This window comes from Theobroma cacao, chromosome 9 (genome assembly GCF_053813885.1).
Source record: "Theobroma cacao isolate CCN51 chromosome 9, ASM5381388v1, whole genome shotgun sequence".
NCBI classification, from domain to species: domain Eukaryota; kingdom Viridiplantae; phylum Streptophyta; class Magnoliopsida; order Malvales; family Malvaceae; genus Theobroma; species Theobroma cacao.
This window is the reverse complement of record NC_142647.1, coordinates 41,038,514-41,051,222: the sequence shown is the minus strand read 5'-3', so window position 1 is coordinate 41,051,222 and position 12,709 is coordinate 41,038,514. Positions and strand designations below refer to the sequence as shown.

General features: G+C 35.1%; 1 pseudogene; it reads right to left on the bottom strand.

Annotated features, from left to right (window-relative positions):
• Positions 1 to 10,182: 10,182 nt before the first annotated feature.
• LOC18589833 (nucleolar GTP-binding protein 1 pseudogene) lies at positions 10,183 to 12,236 on the bottom strand (annotated as a pseudogene).
• Between the last annotated feature and the right edge of the window lie 473 nt (positions 12,237 to 12,709).

Genomic DNA, 12,709 nt, shown 5'->3' with positions numbered 1-12,709 from the left:
CCTCTAGTCTCCCTACTACACCTCTTTTATTTGTTCCTGTTGTACTCGTACTGGATGTCAGATCCCACCCTTTCGTCTACCATTATTTTAACAACTAACAACAACCCTAGATTCTTTCGTCATTCCCTTGGCTGTCTACACGTCCACCAAGACACTTCTTTGCCTTCTCACTTATTAAAACATATTTTCACCAATTTAAATGAGCGTCCTCTTCCATCGGGTGTTTGTTCTCATATCAATCATTTTCTTCCCTTTTGGTTCATCTTGTTATCACTCGTTCACAAAACAATATATTTAAGCCCAAACAAATCTTTGACTACCTAGCCACTGTCACCTTTCCTCCATTGCCTCTTATGCCAACCATTTTTCGTCAAGCCCACAAATATCCTGAATAGCGTAATGCCATAAATGAAGAGTATGTTGCGCTCTTATTCATCACACTTGGTCCCTTGTACTACCATCATCCATTCATAATGTCATTGGTTGCAAATGGGTCTTCAAAGTTAAGCATAAACTTGTTAGTTCCATTGACCGTTATAAGGCACGCCTTGTGGTTGAAGGCTTTAATCAACGTCTTGGCATTGATTTCCACTCAACCTTCAGTCCTGTTGTGAAACCAACTACTATTCGTGTTAATCTTTCTCTTGCCATCAATAGTGGTTGGCCTATTCATCAGCTTGACATCAATAACACCTTTCTCCGAGGGTTTTTAGAGGACACTATTTTCATGTAACAACCCCAATGATTTGTTCATCTCAAATTTCCACATCATGTATGTCATCTGCATAAAGCTACTTATGGTCTTTGGCAGGCTCCCCGTGCATGGTACAATGAACTTTGGTCATTTCTTGTGTCTTGTGGTTTCTTTAATACTCGGCCTGACACCTCACTGTTTGTGCTTCATCAAGCTTATGACTCATTTTTCCTATTAGTTTACGTGGATGACATTCTTATTACTAGTTCCTCATCATCTCTTCTTCGATCTATTATTGCTGCACTTGCTAGTGGCTTTTCTATAAAGCATCTAGGCTTCCTACTTTACTTTCTCGAGGTAGAATCACCTCTGTTCCTACTGGTCTTATTCTCACTCAACATAAACACATTGCTGATCTTCTAGACAGATACAAGATGTTAGATGCTAAGGGGGTCTCCACACCACTATCCACTTCAAAGTCACTCTCATTACATGATGGCTCCACTCCCATAGATGCTACATCGTATTAACAAGTTTCGGGTGTCTTGCAATACCTCTTTTTTACCACACCAGATATATTTTTTACTGTGAATCAACTTGCTCAATTCATGTATTGCCCATCCATAAAACATTGGCAAGTTGTCAAGCGCGTGCTTTGCTACCTCAAGAACACCATCACCTCTGCTTTTCATATTCGAAAGTCTCCTTTTGTGAATCTCCATGCCTTCTCGGATGCTGATTGGGCAAGTGATATCAATGATCGAATCTCCACCTCTGCTTATCTTGTTTTTTATGGTGGTAACCCAGTTAGTTGGTCTTCTAAGAAACAAAAAGCAGTGGCTAGATCTTCCATTAAAGTTGAATATAGAGCTGTTGCTTCCGTTGTTGCTGAGATAAATTAGGTGACTCACCTACTTTATGAGGTCTGTCTTCTTCTGTCCAAAACTCCTACTATATATTGTGACAATGTCAGTGCTACATATTTATGCCATAATCATGTTTTTCATAGTCACATGAAGCACATTGCCATTGATTTTCACTTTGTTCATGATCAAGTTGAAAAGAACCAAGTTTGCATTCAACATATTCATGTCGCTGACTTGCTTGCTGATCCCTTGACCAAAGCTTTTCCAAAGAAGTTGTTTCTACAACAATGTTCTAAGATTGGCCTCCTTCTAGTGGAGTCCATCTTGCGAGGGCAAAATAGAGCACTATCCTTTCGTTAAATTGATTATTAATTAACTCCCTTAATTTTGCACATAATCCCCATGACATTGCGTATCCTTCTCCGTAACTCTTTCGATATTCTTGGGATTGTATTGATTTCTTTTTATTTTTCTTCACACTGTATATTTTATTTATGATACAATCTCAATGAGAACAAACTAAGCCATCATCATACCTTGTGCAAATTCCTTACAACCTCTAATGTCGACTTTCCTAAGGCATTCTTTAATAGTAGCATAAATGTTGAATTTCAAGCATCCAAGGGATGGATTTCCCAAGTTTCACAAGGTTTGGCTTTTTTTAACTTGGAGAGGATTCAAGCCATTATTAAGTTCTCTAACAATATCAGGTACGGAAAGGTTAAGATCCGGCCATTTGGCCTTCACCCATTATGCCAATCTTAGGTTAATTTATTCAAAGGTCGCAACATAATTCCACACTTTTCCTTTGAATACAACCTCATTTCAAGACAGCTAAATCAACCACACGATGGCATAAAAACCCATTTTCCACACTTTCCCATTCCTTAAGCCCCACCCTAGCTCAATCTAAGTTTGAAAGCATACCAATTGATATTTATTAACACGCCAAAACCCACACCACAAATACCATAGTTTTTAAGTTTTAATACAAGAGAAAAGTAAGTGATTAATGGGTTTCGTACCAGTGTTACATAAAGGGCAGTGGGTGCTATTCTGGTTGATAATTATTATAGTGAAAAGCTTTTATCTAACCACCAACCTCCTTTTCAGCAATTGCTAGTAAGAGCATTCCACTTTGGGAAGTATCAATCCTTCCCACAGCTTTTTCCACAGATTAGAACAATTATTATTTTGCATAAGAGCCTCACGACAAAAAGATTTAGTCGTATAATTCCCACTTATGTTGTTTTTTCAAATAAAATTATCTTTGAACTCCTCACTTAGTACTTGTTTCGCCAACAATTCCATAAACTCATGCCACTGTTGTTCTTCCTAGCCGAAGACACTTCTTTTTAATTCAACACTCCACACCCATTGGTGATAAACCCATTTACCAAATTCCTCAATTGTCCTCATGTTGTTGGTGGCCAACGCGTAAACTTTCGGAAACCAAATATCCAGAGAAATCCTTGATATCCACTGCCCTTTCCAAAACTTAATCCATTTACCATTCCCTACCATAAAACTTATTCCTTTAGTGGTGATCCTCCTTAAAGTAGAGCTGTCCGTAAGTGGTTTCATGATATTCCTCCAAACGTCGAAAAATCTTCTTGGGTTCCCTTGTATTGGCAGAATATCACTTGTGTCACATTCCATCTTTTCGGCCATCAACACTCTCCAAAACTTTTTTCTCTGTTGCTGTAACGCCATAACCACTTGTTGAGGAGTACTCTATTTCTCACATGAAGATCAATTATGCCAATTCCCCTTAAATCTCTATACAAGCATATCGATTCCCAATTGACATAATGGAATTCTTTTCCTTTTGACTATGCCACCACACAAGAAGCATCTTTGGATTTTATCTAAAGAGTCTTTCACACTAGTAAGTAACACGAACATTGACAAGAAAAACACAAGGAAACTACTAAGAATCGATCTCAATAAAGTAACTCTACCCCCCAATGAAAGAGATTTGGCTTTCCATGTGGTTAATTTTCAAATTCATCCACAATCGGTCTCCATATTTTGATTGAATTCATTGTTACATTTAGTGGAAGTCTCATGAAAGTTGTGGGAAGTTTTCTTGTCTTGCTTGTTATCATGTTGGCCTATCCTTTGATAGTTTCCAAATCAAGACCAATCCCATACAAACAACTTTTATTGAAGTTGATATTGAGTCTGGAAACTACCTAGAAGCACTTTAGCACACAATTAGCGAAATTCTACTGATAATGTTTAAAGTATATAAAGGGTCCAATCGGGATTTTGGATTTCATTTTGCAAAAAACCTTATCTCTTTCACTTTCCTCCCTCATTTATTGAGCAACCTTCCCTTCCGTGACTTCAGACCCTTTTATCGTCATAAATCTCCAATTCTCCCTTGATTTCCTTTTTTTTTTTTTTACTAGTTTTCTCTCATTTAATTTCTTCTATCTAATGTCTATTCTATTGAGAAAAGTCATGCAAGACAATATACATGTGAAGCGAAATTTTAAAACTTTTTCCTCAAGCAAGATCATGGAATGGTTTTCCAATATAGAAAAACCTAACTAGTTGGTAGAAAATGTTTATAGTTTTAAACCTTTAATATTGAAATCAAGAGACAAACACAATTAGGATATTGAAATCTTCTCTCACTGCTAAAAATAAAGGCTTTACCGATGGAATTTTTCATTGAACAAAAGTGTCTAGTTTATCGGTAATGTATTTTACCAACAAAATTACTAACAAAATTTTTCGTCAGTAATCAATTGGAAACACCTTTATTGGTAATCATTACTTCGTCAATAATAAAAAATTCCGTTGGTATACTCATTGAAGGAATATTTTGTTGATGATTTTGTTGGTAAAGTTGTTGATTCGTTGGTCGGATGAGTCATTGGTGTTATAGCGAATCCATGGATAAATGCGATCGGGAAAAAGATTGATGAATTCATTTTTATCACCAAATTACCAACGAATTTGGCGAACAGATAAAAAGATCGATTTTATTGTAAACATCAGTTATATATTTCGTTGATACAGCGTATAATTTCATCGGTAGTAACACAAAACTCAGTCAGTAATTAAGTAATGAATTTCGGTGGTATTTAGAATATTCTATTGGTAATAATTGGTAAAATGAAAATTTTCACTTCTAAAATTTGTATTTCTTGCATTATTTGTTAGTATTATTAATATTAAATAATGATATTAAAAACAAGTAATTTGTATTAAAAATATCTAAATGTATTATAAAATGAAACAATAATACAAAATTTATAAAAATTAAAAAAAACTATTATGTCAAAATCAATGAAAAATATTTATATAAGGAATCCATAGTATAACGACAAGGAATTACTGTTGATCATCATCCTTCGATCGTGCCTCATTTGCATTTACAAAAAAAGGCGATTGTTATGGTTATGGGTGAGTATGTGATTGTCGTGATGAGGAAGAGCTAGCGACTAGATATGGAAACCTCTCACAGAGTATCCTCAGGCTTGTTTTAATATCATGTGTGTTAGTCTTCAACTCCTTCACATAGGTCTTCATCTCTAGATAACCCTCGAGTTCAGATGAAAGAGCTTATCTAACATCAATAGTAAGGGTTCAACTACAAGTAGACTCAAGCATTGTAGTTGGAGCAAGTAGGGTAGCAGCTCGTATCTTGGTGCCAAATTTGTAGATATGGGTTTGAATGGTTCGTGCCTTTTCGATTGTCTCAGATCATGTTGTCGGATCAAATTTCGATTGAGACGATGGATCATTATTGTACTTTTATGATAAAGTAGAAGTATATAATTCCTACAAATAAAAAAAGAAATGAATTTTATATAAATAATAAAATGTTAGATAACATATATACATATACAATAATATAATGAATATAAACTGACTTATTTTTATTACTGACACTCATAGTCTTCGATTTATTATCCATAAACTCTTTGATACCATTTTGGTACTTATGAGTGCGCTTTAAAAGCTTGGAGAATGTCATCGATCTTAATTTATAGCACCTTAGATTGCAATCACAACAAAACAATAAGAATAAAAAACACATCATCACCAATATGCATGTTTCCATAATCTTCAACAACATAATGATAACAACATATTTTCAAATCGTAAAACATTGATAACACATAACACAGTTACAAGAAAAAAAAAAACTGCATCATAAAAAATATGCATGGTTTCGAATTGTCAACAACACAATGATAATTTTGAACTTTCACCTTATAACATCTTTACAAACATTTTTAAACCATATACTAACTAAATTATCACAACAAAATATCCATTTGTGGGAACTTTGAAAATTCATTATGATTCATAAATGAGCTTCTACAAGCAAATAGCTAAGAAACTTGCCAACAAATAAACTACTTCTTTTCTAGGCCACATGGCTCACTACCATTGTTTATTGATTTTACAAATAGGCTTTAATCAAATACACCACAATCTCCCACACTTCATAGTCAATAAAAAGGCAACTCCATCCAAAAAATTACAAAATATTATGCTCAAGGGATCAACCAGCAAAACGACCAACAAAATATCACAAAAATACGAGAAAAAAAACAAAATATGAGAAAGGGTAGTCGAAAATACGAGAAAGAAACAAAAGGACAAACCTAGCTCAATCTGCTGACAGAAAGGCTAGGTTAGCTTAGATTTCTTGATGAAGGAGTTGGGTTGGAGGTCGACGACATTTGAAGAGCTTTAATTAGTGGGTAAGAGTCTGACTTGAGTTGGGTTGGAACGGAGAGAGAGAACAAAGTGAAGACTGATGGGAGAAATGGGGGGAAGGCGATGCTCTCGACAATTTATTTAATTTTGTTGACAGAAATTTCGTTGGTAATTTAAAAAGTATTTACCTACAGATATTCCATCAGTAAGTGTATTGATAACCTCCTAAAGTCGCACAAGATTGTCACTGACGAAATTTTTGTCAATATGTTGATGGACTTGCCAATTGTCAATTTCGTTGGTAATTTGGTCGGTAATGCCATTATTGATTGAACAATTTTGTCAGTAATCTACTTGCCTTCTAATTTTATTATATGCCAATATATTACAGATTGAAAGACTTTTGTCGATAAATCCCATCGATAATCGGTCAAATTCGTTGGTAATTTGCAAGCTTTTCTGTCGGCATTCCATCAACAATTAGTCAATAATTATCGACGAAAACAATTTTATTGGTAAAACCTTATATTTTGGTTGTGTTTCCATGGAGCTTAGGTTGTTGCACACCTCAAGTTGTCTAACTTCTAATGGTGATCCACATGTATTCCAAGTTGAACATTAACACCATTGTGATTTGGGGTTTGTTTATACTATTGAGCCTAGTATTAGTTAAGTTAAGGCACTCAAGTTTTTCTCAATTCCCAAGTGAATCTTAAATCCAACCAAGAACCAAAGAAGAAAAGCACAAGTTTATTGCTAAAGAAAGAGCTTCAAGAAATGATTTTCAAGGAAACCACTATAGGGCTATTGGTGGACAAGGTTTAGGGAAGCATTTGTGACTGTTTGAATTCTCTCGTCACTTTTCTTGTTTGCCTTTTAGGTTTTAGGTTGGGTGCATCTCAAGTGCAACAAAAGCAACTTATTTATAAGCAATTGCATAATCTTAATCCTATTAGCACTTTGTGTAACTTTTATGCTATATGTAAAATTAGCTTGATAAAATTGAACCTTTTCAATTATGTTCGTAGAAGTCAATACTTCCTTTCAATTAAGTCCTACTCAATTTCTAATTGTAGATTCTAACTTGTAATCTTTTAATGTGTGTAACCCATTAGGTTTTTATTATGTTGGCATGAACTATAATCTCAGTCTAATAAGGATTAGATGAATCAAACGATTTGCTTTCATTATCAATTCTCTAATTAATTAGTTTCATATTTATAAGTCAAGATTGACATCTAACAATAAATCATAACTACTCAAATATTAAGAAAAGTAAAAGAAGTTGGACTTAACCTTTTAATGCTTAGTCTATCGGTGTAGATCAATCTCTTGTCATTCAGTATTCCTAATAAGACATAAAATGTTGTGCAATTCTATATTTGTTTTTATCATTTTAGTTGTTAAAACTTACTCTTAACTCTTTAATGAAATTCAAAAAAATCCATTTTTTGAATTTTCATTATACTTTGACCAAAGATTTCCTTGAGTTAAGACATGTTAAGAAATAATGGGATATTTCCTTTAAATCACTCATGGTGACATATCCTTTGTTCCGAATTATTTGTTTAACCTTGATTCTTTTGTCAAATTAAACCATCTTTGATTGTTATTAAAAAAATCATGTAAAATGAAATCGTTAGAAGATAACATCCTAAAAATTATAAATTATAATTCTAAAATCCAATTTTTCAAAATTTATATGAAACCACCATCCACTTAGTTGATTTATTTTTTTGGTGTAGTAATTTTAGCATCTAAAGAAAAAAATATGGCGCTTTTCTATAATTACGTTCTTAGCCAATTTTACCGGTTGGAGATTAAAGAATTTTTTATTTACTATTATTTTAGAATTTTCTTAATTAAATTATTGCTACTTAATTAAGTAGCAATAACAAAATATTGTTTGTTACTTTAGAATTTTCTATAATTGTTTGTTATCAACGTCACTTAATTATATTCTTTGTTATGATACTTAACAACAAAAAATTGACATGAAACATAATGAATTTTCCCAGGGATCACCTACTTGATACTTTCTTTAGGAGGTCTCAAGTAGGAGATGGGATATCTAGCCTAAGACCTAATGGAGATTTGTTCGTACCAAGAAAATGCCTAACTCAAAAACATTTGGCATTGAAGTGAACCTATAATCATATGTATTGTTGTTATAATATTAAAATTATTGTTATTAGTTTAATATTGATTCGAATGACTGAACGATTGAACCATTAACCCGATAATCAAAAAACCTTGATCTGAGTGAATGGTTTGAGGTGGAAGGTTGAAGGGAAATTCTGGTTGAAATTGTCTTTTCTGGGAATTTGCAATCATAAGAGGTGAGTCTAGAAAAGACTTGGTTCAAACAAGTTCATGGAACATGAAGTGCAATTTATCAAAGGTAATGATGAACTTTTATTCAAACGCTTGCGCAAGTGCTGACATAGGGCATACGGAATAATTGTTAGCAGCGTTCATGATGCAATGATATGCATGGGGTTGAAGAAGACGGCAGGCTGCACCTGGGCTGAGCTGGAATCCTCCATTGCATTCAGATGGGTTTTTGCAGACCCCTTTCTTGGATAATGATTTACATATACCCCATCATGTATTCAATGTCACCTCTTATCTACCTTCCATCATGTGACTTGGAAGTGTTTACGAGAAAGGTGGGAAGAGGGTAGATAGAACAGTACTGTTCATCATGGTCAATCCAAGTACAAGCATTATTCACAGTAAAATTAGGTTAGATTATTCCAATATTTCCACAGACAATCTCAAGTAGTTATATCCCATCTTTTTGACCTGGGAAATTGGGGAATATATCCTTACAAGTACATCAAATATTAGTATTAGACTCAATGAGTACAACGCCAAAATTTTCACTGTAAGAAAGCACAGCAGAATCCTTAATGGATAGATATATGCATGTACAACACTAGACACACAAATATTTATCCCTGGCAAACGGGAATAAGCCCCTAGAACTAGTAGGACTCCAGAATAGAAGTAGAACCTGGCCCTGTGGATCGTACATCAACTCTTATTGAGCAAGGTCAGAACCTGCAGAGCATTTTTGCCCAGGATATCTCACTCATGTCATATTATCATAGCTGCAGTGCACAAAACCTGCCCAAGAAGGAAAACTATGATCCATCTGCTGCCATCACCAGCGAAAGCTCCATCCAGACCAGAAAAATTAAGGAATAACATAGATTCCCAACAGCAGTAAATTACAAGATTCGGAACACCTTTTCTGCTTAACATAAATTGACCTCTCCTGCAAGAGGAATTAACACATTGTTGAGAAAAAAATAATACACCCGATCTGACAGTCGAGAGAAGCTAAATACATTGAATTAACTTCTTGACATATATTGAATAAAGACACTGTTTAGAGTTGTGCTATTTGACATTTGATTTTGCTGTGCCTGAAACTTCTCTACAAATGAAAATATCTGTATGCAGTTCATTCTTTTACTCAACAGCAGGAAGTTGCATAAATATTCTATGTTCAACATTTATAAACATCTGCCAGAAAAAAGGAAAAAAAAAAAAAAACAAAAAATGGGTATAAAAACTGATGTGTAGCAAACTTTTCTAATAAGAAACATAAAATGATAATTAAGGTTGCATCTGACATCCAGGAAAAAAGATAATCACACACATAGAGTGTTTCCAAAGAAAAATAAAGCAATTCTAACTCTTCAAACAAAATCTTCAATTATTGATACAAAATTAAGCCATTTGTGCAGAAAGTGAATTAAGAAGAACCAAAGAAGCTCAAGCCAGGCAGCACACATGGAACAAGCAATAAAACAAAATCAGAATACAAACAAAGCTTTTTCAGAAGCATCTAAGAAATCAACAAAATTTGACAATGTTTCAAAAATATGAATGGCCAAGTACAAGAGTAATAAAGAATTTACGTGAGCACCTTAAGTTGTCTAACGCCTTTGAGTCTTTCCGATGGAGCGCTTCCCAGAGAATAAATGTTTTGGTTTCAATGTAGGAATAACTCTTTCAGCCTCTCCACGACGAGCATCCTTGTTCCTCTTCTTAACAGATTACTTTGCCAGTTTATGTGCCTTGCCTTTTGAACAGAGTCCTTGAAGCCCTCTCCTGGGACAACTTCACTTGGAGGCCGCAACTGTGACGTTGACCTTGACATTGACAGAGACCTAAACCTCATGCGTGGCATCTTATATGGTCGGTCAACATCTATGTCCATAGCCTTGCCACTATCATTATCTCCCCTATCAAGTGACCTCTCCCTTTTTATGCCCCTTGACCTGCTGCGAGCACGATTAATTGCCAAAGAGGGATCCAGCCCCATATCTAATAGCTGCCTGCCCATTCTTTCTGTTGTAAACTCCCTGTTCTTGTCAAACTTTCTTGGTACAGTGGGCCGACTCTCTGCAGTGCTTTTCTTGATCCTATGTTGTTGAATGAGCAAACTTTTCTTTTTCTGGATTGCAGCCAGTGCTTCTTGCTATTCTGGGGACAATTCATTACCATGCATTTCAAATTCAGCATCTTCATCTTCTGCTTGCCTAAGACCCTCTTCTCGTTCTAACTCTTCAAGCCTTAATAAGATATCAGGATCAATGAAGTCATACACATTGTGACCATCAAGAATTTCAGGCAGTATATCTTCCTTCCATTCATCATTGGCCAATATATAGTTCTTCCTCAAATTAGCAGAGTATACACCAGCACCACCATTTTCACCCTCCAAATCCTTTTCTGTCTTCCTCTTCTCCTTCTCCACTGCTTGCTTAGCTTTAGCTTCCAAAACTGGCTTGAGGTATGCTAGGTGGCCTCTCTTTCTGGTCACATGGCTTTGGGATAGCAACATGAAACCTATTAAGGCAGTCATTTATCTTTTTGGATTTCATCTTCAATTCTACCATCAGATTCAGTAACCTCTCACAGGCTGCATTCTTCACAGCAATCACTCCATCCTCAGTCAAAGTGCTCATCGTCCATAGCACCCCCTCCTCATTTGAAGGCTCACCTCCTTGACCCATTACAGTCTTCACGGCTTCAGATTTCATCTCCATGACCAACTTCATGTCTTCCCCAGATAACCTATCAAGAGGCTGCAAATCAGTCTTGTTGCAGACAATTTATCAGTGGTTTATTCATAAAAAGAGACTTGATGCTGTGACAAAGAGCAGCCTGCTGGGCAATGCTGGAGCCACACGATCCTGAGATGTCCAAGGAGAACAACACTGCAGCTCGTAGGTGGGCTAGAGCAGAAGTACTGCACATCTCAATAATGTTATGATCTTCAAATGGCCTGTCCAAAATCCCTGGTGTATCAATTACTTGGTACCTCAGGTACTTATAATCTGTATGACCCACAAAGAGTGACTTCGTGGTGAAAGCATAAGGTTGAACATCTACATCTGCTCTGGTGATCTTGTTCATAAATGAGCTTTTACCAACATTAGGATACCCACAAATCAAGATTGTCTGAGTATTTGGATCGATAGAAGGCAGCCTTGCCATGTGTTGTCTGATCTGCTCTAGGTAAGCCAAACTTGGACTAATCCTTTTTATCACAGTACACATGCGACCTAGAGCAGCAACCTTCAAAGATTTGCACCGATATAATGAGTCACCATACTTCAACAACTTCACATAATCTATGCAATCTTACTAATAAGGTTCCTAGCTGTATTTATTTGGCCAAGAGCAAGTTGTAGTGGTCCTTCTTGTACAGCACATGAAGAAGGTCCCCATAGACAGGGTGGATATCATCCAGACGAGGGAACTTGTCAATTATCGTAGAGAGCTTCTCATGAAAATTCTGTTGCGTGTACTTCACTTTCCACATATAAAACTGACGGAGACAGGAAATGGCATATCCCTTGTGGACAACAGTTGGTGTTTGCCGTTAGGTCCGAGACAGGATGATATCAATGAAATCCTTCCCATTGGGTACAACAGTTATCTTCTTAAAATTATATTGCACCATCTTCCTATATAACTCTGCAAAAGCCAATATAAATTAAGTGAAAATCCAATTAAAAAAGCAGGTAACTTTTCAACAGATTTTCATTCTCAAAAATTCTGTTCACATCATATACTTTGAAGTGCAAAACATAATATAGAAAAGAGATTTTAATTAAAAAAAAAATTTGAAGCGCAAATTTATTAGTATTTATTCACATATAAGAATTCCATTGGCTCCAAATTACAGAGAATCTTAACTAAGCTTATCTGAAATTGTATAGACAATAATAACACGAAAAACATTAAAATTAAAAAATTGAGAACTTAAAAAGGAATTATAATTTATAGCCCTATTAAATAAAAAAACGGCTTAAACAATCAAACCCTCAAAATTAAGCTGAATTCTGACACAAAAATGAAAATAAAAACATGTGATTAATTAAAACAACAAAAGCGTTTTAATGTTTACAATGAATTAATAAAATTTTTTAAAAATTAAAGTTAA